This window comes from Protomyctophum bolini (assembly GCF_963924005.1).
Source record: "Protomyctophum bolini genome assembly, chromosome: 15".
NCBI lineage: Eukaryota > Metazoa > Chordata > Actinopteri > Myctophiformes > Myctophidae > Protomyctophum > Protomyctophum bolini.
In genome coordinates, this window is record NC_137876.1 from 23,923,427 (window position 1) to 23,940,113 (window position 16,687).

A 16,687-nucleotide genomic window follows, 5' to 3' on the forward strand; every position below is an offset into this window, starting at 1 on the left:
CAAGTTGCTCCTTTACACCTGACACGGGGGAGTTTCCCTGGTTGGGAATATTTGATGAAATGAAGAAAATAGAGCTTAACAACAGCAAAGCTCTCCTTGAATTTGAGGCTTCGTGAGGTGATTAATTACAGCAGTGCTATGTAACTTTGAACCTGGTGTCCTGCAGCTGCGCAAGGGCTGACCTTTTTTTATACCATTGAGCTAATAGAGTCTGCCTGCTTGCTCAGGGGATACATTGAATCAAAATTCGTGTCAGATCCTGTGTCTAGGTGAGACATAACCTGGCTTTGACATTATCTAAACGTCTCAATAGAAGAGCAGGGAGACAAATCACAACCACCCCAATTATATAAGTTATGTTGTATTAACATACTCTTATAATAAAGTAGTGGGTCGGACATAATAGTGGCAAAGAGTGAGTTTTAACTCTTTTTTAATTTTCTACATAAAATGACAAACGTTTCGGCTATCCAGCCCTTCATCAGTGGCACAAACGGTTTAGTATTTACTGTTTAGTCTTTAAAACCATTCATGTTTTCAATTGGTGCAGTGAATAGTTGCCTATAGTGTACCAACTATATATACTTAAAGTACATTTATATTATTATTATTCAGGTTTTTTTATTGCCATGGGTATGATAACCATGGTAATAATAAAATTAATCGATTCTATACCGTGAATACCTTGAAGTTGTGACTTGATTTGTTGCTGTTTGATTTGTTCCACGCTTCAGTTGAATTAGCTGGTTTGATCCACCAGGGGGTGCTATTATGTCAAGTTAGTTCAAACTAGACCATTCAGATTCAGAGGCAAATGATCCAATCCAATCCACTTTATTTATAAAGCACATTTTACAACTCAGAGTTTACAAAGTGCTGTACAGAAGAATAAAACTAATTACACTGTAGCTAAACACAGAGAACAACAGCAAACATACGAAGAATACAAAACGGATACAAAACAAACACAAAACATGGACCATGGAAGCTCAACCTGGGTTAAAGGCCAAGGTGTAGAGGTGGGTCTTTAGGTGGGATTTAAAGGTCTCAATGGAGCGGGCCAGTTTGACATTGGGGGGGGGGAGCGCATTCCATAATTTGGGGGCTATGATGGAAAAGGCTCTATCCCCTCTGGTCTTTAAGCGGGTCTTCTTTTTTACCCTAAGAGGTTTAGCTGGCCTGCAGACCGCAGTGACCTTGGGGGATTGTACACCTCAATAAGGTCCACCAAATACTGAGGTGCCAATTAAAATTTAAAAAACTGGTAAAGTACCTCAAAATTGTACTGATTACAATACTTGAGCTGCAGCTGGGTCGTACGACAGTGGCGCACACAGGAAACTATTTTGGGCATGCATGCTGCGATAGCAGTGACAGATGGCCGGCATCAGGGAAATGAAGGTGTGGACATTGATGGCCGGCATCAGGGAAATGAAGGTGTGGACATTATGAGAATGGTGTAACAGTGTCGGTGTGTCTGTCTGTAGTGGGTGATGGAAGGTTCCCGGAGACAAGACAAGAATAGCAGAGGAGGAGATTACGGGAAATATTTAGGGAGAAATGTTCAAATGTTCAAAAGTATTATTTTGTATTGGTGTGGGGGCTTCTCCACTGTGTGTCGCGTGTAAATGTTGTGCAAATCAACGCCCCACTTGATCACACTACAGCATCAAAAGTAGCAGATTTGCAAGCTCAAAACACGGCGTCTAAGCAACACGTTTCGAGCTTGCAGATCTGCTACGTGCTTTTGATGCTTTTGAATTTGAATCCCGAAAAGCAACGGTTTTGGTGTCCACCCGTCGGAGAGGATATGAAATAATAGGGAGTCAGGGACATTTCCGTTTAATTTTGTCATGCGCGTATGGAGCGGAGGTGAAGAGGGGGAGCCGAGATGAGAGAGAGAGAGAGAGAGAGAGAGAGCAGAGTGACCATTGTGTAACATGAACAGGCACATACCCGTTTGGCTACGGTTCAATGAGGGTTCACTATGTGTGAGAAGAACACCTCTCTCTCACATGTTTCTTTTGTGTCTGGTCACTTGGGGTCCAGCCTGCACGTTCTCCGCGAGGGGGACACATGCCATTCGACCTGGGCTGCATGCGGCCTTTTACAAACCCCCGCGTTAAGGACCCCCAAATTGACATATAATAGTAATAAAGACACACCAGGGAAGAGAAGATTGTTTTTCACAGCTATAGCAGCGATTCTCAACCATTTTAATTTCAAGGATCCCCAATTTGATACCATTTTGATCCCTGCAGGAACCCAATCTGCACTGTACGATCTGTGTTAATTTAACTTTGAGAATGGACCATTTTGTGTCAGAGTTACTGACACATAAGGGTCCATTTGGCTATAGGGACCCGCTGGAACCCCCTCAAGGACCCGATAACAACCACTGGCCTATACTGTATAACCTGGGTGAATAACTCGACTAACTAACTAATTCGGTTACTTTTCTTGGATTTTCTTCTCATACTATTCCATGCAATTAACTGCAGACAGCACTCTTGAAAAGCATATGCAGGAGCCACATACTGTAACTAAAACCTAATGATTTTCGCCAAAGCTATCCTGTGACGTTTTTGGGGCTGAAAAGAGAGCATAACCCTTTTGATACATCTTTTGGTTGTGGTTTGCTGCATACGTGCATCAGCCAGCCGGGAATTAAGTAAAATAACTTATTTCAGACCATTGGAGAGAGCGAGAAAATACTCAAAGTGAACACTTGACGTCTTGACCCTGACCTCGTGACTTCTCAGCTGTTGGGACGGGAGGGAACCGCAGGAATCTAACACACCCAGCAGGGAGGTTAAGGGGAGTGCATAAGTTTACATGTGCAGAGAATGGGATTAGTCCCGACAGCAAACAACTCACAAAGTTGACACGTCACGAAGCATCTGCAAAGGGATCTTCAATACATTTTTCATTTGGGGATATAGGGCTCCATTTTCGTCACCGCTAAACCCCTTATCCCTAAACTAAACTAAAAACATTTTTGAATAGTTCAACTAGCCAATCTACATTGACACGTTGTGAGCTTGTAGACTGGCCATTTAAACTATTCAAAGATGTTTAGCAAAATAGGGGAAAAAAAGTCAAAGAAGTTTAGGCATAAGGGGTTTAGCGGTGACGAAAATGGAGCCCATAGTGTCCAACCTGAAGATTGGACAAATAAGTGGAATCTCTCAAGCACATTCAGAGTTATCCGTCCTGACAGCTACAATAGATACAGGCTCTCCTTTCAATCCCATACTGTAGCTTCATGTGTCAAGCTGTAATACTTGTGTACACAAAAGATATTGAAGCACAAATATGCATACAGGATTCATAATCCCAAACTCCCAAAGGTGCACCATCACACACCGACACCCCTGTTGACACAACAATGTGTGCTCGCTCATCCGTTCAAAAGCACACCAAGCGCAAATGTCCCCAGCTAAATGAGGAACACTTTAAACACTTTACTAATTTCGCTGGGGACACCGTGGAACTCCCTCGAGGACCCCTGGGGTCAGGGGGCACTGGCCCAAATAGTTTGAGAACCACTGAAGTAGGCCTATGTAGCCGAACGTACCTTTGACCTGTATACACACATGCTTACAGCTGTGCTTAATGCTTCAATGCATTAACCATGAAGTCCTATATTAGAAAGAATAGCTGAATTATCGATCTGCAAGCTCGTAATACAGCATTTTGACCTCATCTGCAAGTTATTTGCAATCTTTTTGAAATTGTAAACAACAGCAACAAATGTAGCCTACTTATAATGACATGCCCAAAAGGAGGCTAGGGTTAGGTTAATGTGTTTAAAAACATGTGTTGATGTTCTGTTGACATCTTCCACACTGCAGTCACTTGGTTGTTTCACCCATGTGACATCATCACACCACTATGTCATCATCACAACCGAACATCATCGTCATTTACAGTAGCAACCCTTGGACGACAAATCAAGCTGCTTATAGTGACTTCACCTGAACATTAGTCGTGAAGTGTGTCTGCTGTGGAGATTTCCAGAACCTTCCTGGACTGACGTTAATTGTGCCATATTGGGGAGATCAACAATCATCAGCTTCCTTGATTGGCCAACGCAACTCTTCATGCTTTGTGGACGGGTCAAACTTTACGTGATATTGTGCCGCACTGAACAAGGGTAGTGGTAGGCTGGTAGCGTTCTGTGAACCTTGAGTTGCCCGGGTGTTTAATTGGAAGGTGCTCTTTCATATTATTGACACCAGAATGCTGCGTGCAGCACTCAACATCAGTAAGAACACACGTGTTACCAACACAACTCTGTATGATGGAATGCCAAGGGTGAGCCAGAAAATAGCAGCCAGGGGAATGAGACTAGCAGGACACTATGCCAAAGACACCAAGAGCTGCCAACCAGCAAAGTAGTGCTGTGGGAACCAACACGTGGGCACCGGTCACGAGGACATCCGTCCCACACTGACATATGTGGATGTGCTCAAGAACGACGCAGGAGCGCAAAACACCAACGAGCTGGCCAGATGTATGGAGAACCGGGATGACTGGAAGCAACGATGGATGGCTCGTCTGAGGACGACCCAGAGAGATTGAGGGCCGCCTATATACAGCTCTTGTCCTATATACAGCTCTTGTCCTCACACGTCTCATATTTGCCATTGACAATGAAAGGATAAATAAGGTCATATGTCCCTCAAATATGACGTAAATTTGTGGCAACACAAACATTAAATGCCTTTGACAGTGAAGGGAAAATTTACGTCATATATGTATTGTAGACGAGCAAATCGGCTAACCAATCACATTAATTCAGTTGTTCATGGTTTGATGTATGATGCATGTATAATGATAAGAGCGCCCCTCACTTCACACGCGTGCGGTTTTCATAAATACAATTGCAATTGCAAAAACTAGTAACTAAAGTTTTCAAATAATTGTTGTAGTGGAGTAAAAGTACAATATTTGTCTCTGAGATGTAGTGGAGTAGAAGCTTTACTTACTTATAAGTAAAGTACAAATACCTCAATTAGTACTTAAGTACAGTACTTGAGTAAATGTATTTGGTTCCTTTCCACCACTGCCGACAGAGACGATAAACATGCTCTCTGTGACCCATATACTAATAGCCTTGTCAGGCCGTCAGCTGATTAGATAAACATGAACCAGCTTCCACCCCTCGCAGTTTCTTTTCATAACCCACAGTTATTAATCATTGACGAGATAAATATTCACCATGAAGATTAGCATATAGAGCTGAGCTGGGAAAAATAAAAATAGTTATATATATAGCCTATATTAGATAACTCTGTGATTTAAAAAAAGAATATTAATCTAATAACAGAGCGGTGCTGTGGTGAGTTATATGGATCAATAAAACAATTAGTTAAGCAGAATTATATGTATGGCTATGTAATCATCAGTAAACAATTACCCACCCTGATTACGCATCAAGGTCAAAACAGCACAAACCATCAATAATCACATACTTAATAGCCCAACAGTGATTGCTCCACTAACAAAGTCCACTGGGTGTGGCTTAAGTGACATTTTGTAAGCTTGTGGATGGGCTATATTTTGACGAGACACCGGCAGCAGGTAAGTATTAATCATTAGTTGGGCCTGTGCGTGCGGGTGCATGTGTTTGATTCACTATCAGTCCGACAGGCCTTAGTCTGACACCCTATACCCAAAACCCTAAACCTAACCTCACAGGAAGCCACTGGTTAGTTTTAACCTGCCATGGGTTAGTTTTAACCTGGCTGCCACGCACGTCGGGAGCCACAGGTGAGTTTTAACCGACCACGGGTCAGTTGTAACCGGCCGCGCATCTCGGTAGCGATGGTGTTGTGGGCCTATTGCCTGTCAGTCTATGTCATTGTCTGCACAGTATGCACCCCTGTGCGTGCTGGTCCCCATTCCTCTCTCTCACTCTCGGCCATGGGTTTAGTCAACTGATGTGCTTGGTATGTATTAATCATTAGTTGGGTCTATGTGCGGGTCCCCATTCCTCTCCTTCACTCTCGGCCCTGTACTGGGTTTAGTCAACTGATGTGTTTGCCTGATGCGTGTCCTTCTCCAACCCACTCATTGGACACGGGCAGCCTGTTCTGAGCCAATAGGACGACCAGAGATTCAGCATGCCTCTGAATACACCATGGCCATGTGCTTTACTCTCTTATTGGCCTCTCTCTCTCTCTCTCTCTCTCTCTATATATATATATATATCTCTATCGCTCGTCTCTCTCTTTCTCTCACACACACACGCACACGCACACACACACACACACACACACACACACACACACACACACACACACACACACACACACACAGCGTGTGTACCTCCCAGATGCATTAGCAGATGGATAGGTGGACAATACATAGGCTTTCAGTCATTGAAAAGCAAAGACAGAGGTTGAGACAGACAGACAGACAAGCAAGATAATAGCCAAACAAACATCAGTCAGTCTCACTCAGACTCACTGTCAGTCAACAATCCAACAAGCCAAATGATGTCATTTCTAGGACGTCTTCACCAGTTGAAATAATATAGCTTATTCTGGGCCAGATCTGTCTTGCCAGATCTGGCCAGGGATGTCCGTCTTAGTGGGCAGAATTTCTGTTTGGTTGAAATTAGTCTTGGTTTGACTTGATCTGGCTCCAATCAAGATGTCACTAATTCGTCCAGGTCCTGACCTTACTTGCTGGGAACATTCAAAAGTCACACGTGTCTGCGCGTGTGTGTCTGCAACATCAAATCTGTTATATGTGGACACACGTGTGTGTCTGTTTATGTGACAAATATTTTACATGTGGACATACGTGTGTCTGTGTGTCTCTGTGTGACAAATCCAGTGGCCATGCGTATGCAATGTGCAGTTTTTGTTTTTGCATTCGTTTGCAAGCACGTGCCCACAACCATCAGTCCAGCATACAGTGTGTGTGTGTGTGTGTGTGTGTGTGTGTGTGGGGGGGGGGGGGAAAATAAATATTTACCAGTATGACAACAAGCTGAGAGGAGGAACTGCTGAGGTCAAACGTATACTGTGTGGCTGGACAGCAGAGACACAGAGACACCTGTAGTGCAGCTACTGGTGCGTGCTGACTGGTGACCCGACTCAAACTTATAAATTACTTATTAACAACACAAACACACAAACACTCGCATCGAGCCAAAGTCAGACATAGGTGTGCAAGTACACACACACACACACACACACACACACTTGTTTTGCAAGTCTCTGCTGACTGGTACGATAATGGTCTGCCATTGGTTTGCCAATGGACCGCTCAGCTGGGTCAGTTGTGAGGTTCGGCGAGTTTCTTGAGAGCACAATAATGGACAGCAGTTTCAGAGAGAGAAGTGAGTTGTTCACTTCACTGGCTTTTCTGACCATCAAATCACTGACTGAAATGCATCATTACATTCATTAGTGACCCACAATTTCTCTCATCCTTTCAACAGTGACAAACTATTCTTAAAAACAGGAAAGGGAGTGCTCATCTGGCCTTCCTCAGAATATGTGCACATGCGCGCGCGCATGTGTGTTTCTATAGGCCTATGTGTCAATGGCAAAGATACTGTACTATAGGCTGTACATGTTGGCTATTTCCTAGTAGCTGCAACATGTTTAAGCATGAAAGAAAGAAAGAAAGAAAGAAAGAAAGAGAGTTTACGGCAAGAATTTGACATCTTCAAATCAAATCAGAAAGCAAGACATTTTGACACACCTTGTGTCTTGTGACCAGACATTCACTTCTCCTTGACCTCTTTCTTATAACAACCATAAATGCCAACATTTTGGATTTAATGAGTTGAAACAGTGGTTTGTTGACATACCTGTCGGCTGTCGATAAGACATATACTATCTCTCAGAGAGCACTACTGACCATGACGCATAGACGTTGTTTAATACCATTATACTATAAACACCTCTCACATCTAAAGACATGACTTAAGTTACATCTATACAACATCCCAATTGGGGTTACTTATCAACTGTCACACAACATTAACTGTCAGTCAACAACACCCAGAAGTCATTCGTGTCTGTGCGTGTGTCTTTGTGCAACGTCTAATCTCACATGTGGACATACAGTACGTGTGTCTGTGTGACAAATCATTCACAGGTGGACGCACGTGTGCTTGCAGCATCCTCAAGAACCGTTCATCCAATCGACTTCACACTCCAACTTTACGAAATAGATAATTCTACATGTTGTGGAGTGTCTCTATATGGACCCGCCCTGACCAGTATTGTGTTAGAGGTAAGAGTTGTGCTCTGGGGGCTGATCGGTTCAGCACTGCGGGGTCTATATGGGCTGGAACCAGGCTAGCACTCAAGACCATGTACTGTAGGCCCGTCCTAGGCAGAGTGATTGAGGGGCGATAACTATACCTACATTCCTCCTCAATCAGCTCGAAATGACGACTGCTGTGAGGACACCTGGGTTCTGATCAGCCTGGGCCATGAAACCGAGGCTCAGTAAGGCTGTCTTCCTCTTCTTGGGATGCTGTCGGTTTCAGGCAGTAAGCTATTATCTCTCTCCCCTGTTATTCAAGTTTGATCGTTGGCATCGATTTATTCTAATACAATGCTTTTCTAGGCAACCTATGATGAACAATACTAAATAATTCATGATGATATGCTGGACCCTATTAGGTAAGGAGTATTGATGAATTTATGTATTGATATTATATTATATATTGAATGATATATGATGTTTATTTATTTATTCCCCGCACCCCACCTTCATTTCCCAGAATAAACACTGTTCCTTAATTGTGAACCACAGCTCTCAAGCATCTTGGTGTTGGTCAGCTTCTACAATGTATAATCTCACAATCTATCTCCCTGGTTCTTTTCAAAACTTGTTTGACTAATCCAGCTAGCATGCATGGTGTTTTTCAACCAAAGATTACAGCAACAATTTTGCGTCATCCTACGTGTCATGTGTTCCACTCCCACGTCAAGACTCAGCCACACATTACAATAATCATTTCTACATTAGAGGCTTGAACTGAGTATCCCTTTCTTCTAATTTATGTCAACAGTGAGTTAACATGATCAAAGACACTGACACATTGTTGGCACATTGTGACAATGTTTCAGTATCCCTCTACTTATCTCTAAAGTTGACCAAAATTAAAGCGATTACCATCCCTTTTTAATGATGAATGCCTAACATGAAATGTTTGAAATAAAAAATAACTAGCGTCCTCTAGTTTGGCACATGCTTGGATCTGTCACTGTTGACAGTCAATACAATGGAGGCATCAGTCCCACTGCTTAACACTGGAGTGCAAACATGTTTTTATAGCTCTACCTGAGCTTTGGTCAGAGCCTTGATGCACAAACTGCCATGACTCAGCAATATCCTAGAAACTACAAAAGTCGCAATTAAAAAAATATGCAAAATGTGGTTGACATTTCCTTACATAGGCCCCTCCCCAATTTGAACATTTCTATAACGCTTGAATAGTTTGGTCTTCTGCCCCTGCAAGGGAATTTATGTCTAAAAAAAGACAGTTACTGAGATTAATCACTTAAACCCTATACAGTATATTTCATTGACACTATAAACTCACAACACGTTGCGTTGTGAGCTTGCAAAAACACTTTGCAAAAAATGCTGAATATATATTGTGTAGAAGCCATCCTCACTGTTTTGTATGTCTATTTATTATTATTATTATTATTATCACAATTGTTGTAGTTAGTATTATCATTATTTGGGCATTGGTTTAATGGGTTGTTAGTTACTTTAAATATTGTTTGGACACCATGAAGGGCACGCCTCCCCAGGCCTAATTGCTTGATAGAGAGCATAACTAGGCCTGGGTGATTGGGAGTGGCATGCACCTGGTGGATTTGTTACCAGACAGACAGAGACATGCCATAAGGAAGAGTTTGTATTGTATTTTATTTGTAATATATCACTGCACTTTAAGGAAAGTAAATGCAAATCAAAAATGACATTGAACTACTTTGTCTGCATACAGCCATATTCCATTTCCAGATGCGTCAGTGGGTTTTTTTGGCTAAGGTACAAATGTTTGGAACCAACAAAACGGCCACAACATATTGGCTAAAGGCTTTGGCATTCAAAAAGTGCACTCAAAAACCCAAAGTGAGTATAATCAAATCAGTTTTTTGTAAATGCCTTCTTCTTGTTCAGGCAAGGATTTATAATTCATAATTACAAATTACTTTGACCTGAACAAACCAAACCAAATCACCAAATTGCATGCACGTCACACGGTTGGGCATGTAGAATTCCAGACCAACAGTTTTCTTACCTTAACTTTATGTCAATTGTCACAAAAGAGAGTATTTTGGATTGAATAAAGAAAGGACCAACAAAACAACCAATGGTTAACTTTATCACTCACACGGTCGGTCAGTCAATCAAAGACATGTCCTTCTATTGGCTGGACACACTGGTCCAGCCAACATTGAGCCATATTGTCAACTTGTATAAAACATCACACACATCATACATGAAGCATGAAGCACATCATGTCCTCGTCCCACAAGCTATTTCTCTTAGACATATCAACTATTTCATAAGAGCTAGCTCCAAACAGTTCCACATATTATTTGATCAGTCTATGACTCGTAAAAAAAATAATCTAGAGGCTTATTATAGTAATTCCAACTGTAATTGAGTGTGTTAAACGATTACCCTCACATCCCTTATTATGATATAACTTTATATAACTAAAGTATTGTGGGGACTGAGAGAAGTATGTCAGAAGATGAGATGCCTGTATAGCCAGATAGAATCCGGTCAAATAATCAAAGATTAGACATAAATTAGATAGAGATAGCAAGTACGCTATTTCCTGTATGGATTGTGTGTGTGTGTGTGTGTGTGTGTGTGTGTGTGTGTGTGTGTGTGTGTGTGTGTGTGTGTGTGTGTGTGTGTGAATAGGTGAATTTAATGCACAATCTATGTAAAGCGCTTTGTATAAAAAAAAGCGCTATATAAATGCACCATTTACAATACATCATTAGAACATTAGCATTGAATGCAGGTGTGTGCATGTCCTTTTAGGAACATGGAGGCATCATAAATGATAGCATCAAAGATAGCATCAGGACTACCACTGTCACTGTAAGCTTTAAATACGAAACAATATGTATCATTGATATGCTATAGCTATAATAGGTCTATTGTGACAAAACTGTGTCTCTTGCATAACTGTTACAATGTTGTCAAAAGGACAAGACAAGTTCCCACATGGTAACATTTTAAAGAGATATAAGGAAACTATATGCACATCATAAATAGGGCTGAGTATAGGCCTATCTGACCTCTAGCTTGTAAGCTTGTGTCTGTTGTCTTATGAGACTGTAAAAAGTGGTCATTGGGTCCAAGGCTCATAATTGTTGCAGAGTATATCGTGACTCGTCGTTGCTGTCGGACAGAAACCTTTTATCTCCATATTTAAACCTTTTATGTTTCTTCCCTGTGACTTACTTTGTCATACTAATGTCTCACAAAAAGTATCAAAAATATCGGATCGCCTATTTTTGCTATTTTCCCTCACAGCTATAAGGTTCTGAGTTCGATTCCAGCTCGGGACGCTGTGGGCGCTGGCGGCATGTCCTCTCCTCCGTGTCATCAGTGTCCATACCGTACCCGAGGCGGAGTTGGCGAAAGGACCTTTCTGTGTGGAGTTTGCATGTTCTCCCTGAGTCCCCTAGGGTAGGTACCCTCACAAAAAACATGCAGTCATCCTGGTCTCTAAACTGCCTCCTCCTGGCCAGCCGGGGTGCCTGATGGCCCCTCCATCAGGCACCCCGGCTGGCCAGGAGGAGGAACTGGTTGGAATAACGTGTTCCTTCCACACGCTACGTCCAACCAGGGAAACAAGGAGAAACTTGGACAATCATGCATGAAGGAAGCATGAGTTCAAGTCCGTTGCTCTCCCCAGGTTGGCGGAGGGTGTGTAGAGCCCAGGATCACATTAGATAATTGACACAGGGGTGAGAAATGGGTTACAAAATCATTTGATAAAATAATAAAAAGCAACAGATTGGGGACATATGATGTTTCCACGGTAATATCATAAAATGCCATTCAAGTCAGACTTGGCTCTGTTGTGCTATCATTTTTATTTCTTTGAGGAAACGTAGATTATGGGTAATAGCTTTGATGGGAAACTGAAATCTCCTGACAAGAGTGTAGTGAGCGGCCTTTGGACCCTGATCTGACACCATGAGTGTGTGTTTTGATTTGGAGTTCAGGGGAAGGCATGCAGGGGCGCCTGTGCTGGGAAAAAACGTGCTCTTTGTTTTATAGGATCAGTTGATCTGCTCTGATGTACCAGGCAGACAGAGAGAGTGTTCCTCCGACCGCTGGCATGGCTTTGCTCAATCTACACTAGCACTTCGTCGCTGTTGGGCAGAAACCTCGCATCTCCATATTACATTCTCCCTCCCCCCGTTAATGTAATGCCCTACTACTTCATCATACAGTGAGTGTCGCACCAATAAAGTAGTGAAAATAGCAGATCTACAAGCTCACAACTGCATTAGTTTTGCACAACAAAAACACTCCTTGGGCTAAAAACAGCCATATAGCCACTTGCTCAAATGTGCTCAAATGTGCTGACCTCATCACATTTGTGATGACGTCTATGGCCGTTTTTAGCCCAAGGAGTGTTTTTTTGTGCAAAACTAATGCTTGGAATGGATTCAGAATCATGAAAACCCCCTAGTTTGACACGTCACATGCTACTGAAAGAAGAATGAATTTTAGGTAATTTTTCCTTAACAGGTTTTTGATGGTGGCCATATTGATTTGGGGCTCTCTGAATTTTCCCTGCATTTTTTGCGATTTACATGGCGGCTCAATTTGTTTAATAACCCTCCTAGATGACGAATCCATTGAGAAACAGACCTTTGCCCTCCGCGGTCACGGAACTGCCGTAAACGACCCAACTACAAAGAAAAGTATTAACAAGAGCTTGTGACTAAATATTGACTGAATTGGATCCATTGGGAACACACACCCGTTTGTTTTTTTATCCTTTTTGTTTTTTCCCCCCCGTTTCCTGAAAAGTAACAGTTTTGTTTTGGACCGACCGACATGCGAGGTTTCCACCCGACAGCGATGATTTCCTCTTTGGCTTAGCGCTGCTGGAGCTCGGACTGTCCGGACATGCCCGTACGTGAGCACAGAGTGGCAACATAAACAAAAACTGCGCTCTGCTTTCTCACAGTGGTGGGAAGTAATGAAGTACATTCACTCAAGTATTGTACTGTACAGATTTCTTCTACTCTGCTACACCGGTGGCTCTCTCGACCCCCTTCACTCTGACAGCTAGTGTACACATTATGCTACAGACTTGTAGCAAGTGACCACTTGGAATCCACTTTGAGAGACATTGCATTATACACCCCAGAGCCAAATATTATTGAGAGCTTTAGTTAGCGGTACTAGCTATTGTGCGAGTTCTACTGTATATGAATTGCTTTATTAGTGTGGCTGCTGTAGGCAACACACTATTGTTCTAGGTCCGAGAACCTTTATGTCGCCTAAAGTAAAGTTCAATGGACGACGTTTTTTGTAACCTTATATGTAACTCCAATGTCCATTTTCTGTCCGTTTTCAGATTGGATGTCCAATCAGACAGGAGTGACATGATCACAATATTAATATAAATGGGTTGGCAAGACTATGAATGGCAACGTACCACACTTGCAATTTCCCAGAATTGCACCTTTCTATTTAACAATTGCCCCTTTCTCAGCAAAAACATAACCTACTGATCATCTTGTATGTCAACCAGTGACGGCATTGAGAAATGCTTTGTTTCAAATATTTCAATCTGGCAACACATTCGATTGAAAATGTATCATTTGTTTTTGCCTGGTGGCAACACCTACTTTTTTGTGAAGAAACAGGAACTCAGTTTAGCTCCTCCCCTTTACTTAGTCCACTTCCTCCCGCGAGTGCGGAATGGCCTTCACGTTTGAGTAAATGGTCAGGCCCCCCTCCTAACTACATTTTCAGACCGTGACGGAGGGGCGCCGTCTCAAGCGAACTTGAGCCACGAGAGACACCACAGAGCGCGCTAAAGCACGCAAGTCGCCGTGTCGAGTGTTGTGAAGTTCGCTTTTAGCTGACTCAGCCCTGTTCAAGTTGTGACCCGATATGGACAGAATAGTAACCGTGTTCTGGCTACTGGCCAATCACAGCACGTCCTCATACTCAAACGCAAAGGCCATTCCGCACTCGCCTTCCTCCAGGCCGGTTGCTCTGTTTATTCAACAATACATTTTTAGGGAAGTGGTGTTGACAGATACTTGAGACATTACTAAATCTTAATTAAATGCTCCTTCAGTGCAGTACGTAGATCTGTACTTGACCCCAGGAGGGCTAGAATCCTCTAATGGCTTTCATTATAAACAGGTTGAACATTTTACATTTCCTCGTTCTCAAAGGTCTGAGTCATTATTGAGTTATTTTTTACTGCATTCTGTAACTGCTTGGATACTTTCACTATCTCCACATCAGGATCTGTTGCATCGTGAGCCTGTAGGTTGGCTATTTCTTAACATGTTTTACTCCTATGCCCAGCTTTGTGTGTACCCCATAGCAATGATTTGATTGGATGAGCAATGTGTGTACCCCATAGCAATGTTTTGATTGGCTGAGCACGGAATGTGATGTATGATGATGTATGATTATAAGAGCGCCCCTCACTTCACACGAGTAGTATGATTTTAAATTCATACTACATGGCCTATTTGTTTGTTCGTGTCAAATGTTTTCAAATGGACACTTGAATCAAATCCGTTTTTCAAAGAAAATGTACTTTTTGACAAAATCTTTAAAACTAGGTCGCTCCAAAATCATCAGCCTGACTAATACAGTGGTTCTCAAAGTCGGGTTCTGGGACCCCAAGGTGTCCTGGCCTAATTAGATAATCTAATTAGATAATACAAATCAAAATATGTTCAAGCACTTTAACCTTACATACAATGGCTATGTGAGCTTGTAGATCTGCTATTTTCAACAACAAAACATCTTGAAAAGAATATATATTATAACAGCACAAATCGTGTATGGGGTCCCGAGTGCAAAATATTTCCCAATGGGAGTACATGTGGGGGTCCTTGATATGATAATGGTTTGTGAACCACTGCTCTAATACTGTACATTGTACATTGTACACTGTACATTGTTTTGCTCTGTAACTCACAGAAAAGTGTGCCGTAGTCTCAAATGTCAGCCTTGCCCCAACAGGATACATTCATCACCCAGTCTTTCCAACGTTTGCCCCACTTCCCACTGACATCTGTTCCACCAGTCAAAAAGAGAGAGAGAAATTTTGTCGGGCACCTCGGGCAGAAACCCAACTCAATTTTTTTTAGTAAATTAACACCCTATACTTGATCATACTAACTACGGCATCACACAAAAGTAGCAGATCCACAAGCTCAAAACGTTGCGTGATCTTGTAGATCTGCTTTTTAAATTTTTTATCCTGCAAAGTATACATTTATGAACACTATGAGGTTTCCACCCGACAGAGCGATATACCTGGAAGGCTGTCTGAAATACTTTCTCGCCAGGTTTGGTTGAACATCTGGTTAGTGCAGTGGTTCTCAAACTTTCTAATTTAAATGAAAATTATATAAAAAATATATTCAGCCGTGGACCCCCATCTGAAATGATTTTGAGTAGATAACGTTTGTGTTCTTTTTTTTTAATGAGTCAAAATCTTTCAAAAAAAATCTGTCGGGCAAAAACCTCTTATCTCCATATTCTAACTTTTTGTGTTATCCGTAAATTAACGCCCCACTTCAATCATACTACAGCGTTACACAAAAGCATCAAAAGTAGCTGATCCGGCCCGGGCAGTTATAGCTCAACCGTCTGGGCACCTAGGCTGCTGAGCCAGCCTGACGGTGTGCTGCGTGTTCGACTCCCAATACCGACGGCCTTTGCTGCGGGTCTTCCCCCTCCATCTCTCTCCCCATTTCCTGTCAGTCTACTATCAATCTATCAAAAAAGCCACAAAAATTATCTTAAAAAAAAAAAAAAAGTAGACGATCCACAGCCTGTGGCTCTGCTATTTTTGCTGCTTTTGAATTTGAATCCCGAGAAGTAACAGTTTTGGACAGTTCAGGTTTCCACCCGGCAGAGACAATATACAACAATAGATTTCTGCATTCTAACAAGAGTAAGGTTTCCCATTCATACCGTACGTGTGTGAACTGGCTATCAAAATGAAACCCAACTCACCACTTCCCAGCTAAAACCCACGTCTGCAGTTCTCAACTCTCAATTCAAACCCAACTCTTTAATGTTCCTCTGTGCATGGGACAGGGATTAGGTTGCACAGCTGAACAATACCGCAGCACAAAGCACGGACCAGGTGAATGAGCTGAGCTTTGTTACGGAGCGCTTTAAGTTCATGCAATGCATGATGATGGGTTTCAGTATAATCTTCAAGCTCAAGCTGCAATCTACAAGCATTGTGTGCTTGACTGCTTGTAGAACCGCTACTTTCCTAAACTGTTCACCTATAATGACCAAAATAGAGCACGCCAGGTAGAAAGTGAATAATACAAATGTCTGCTTTAAATAATGCACTGGCTACTTTTTGGTTCAAAAATGAACATGCATGTACAGTAGGCTTGCAAGTTACTACAAGGCTTATGGCGTTTACATACAA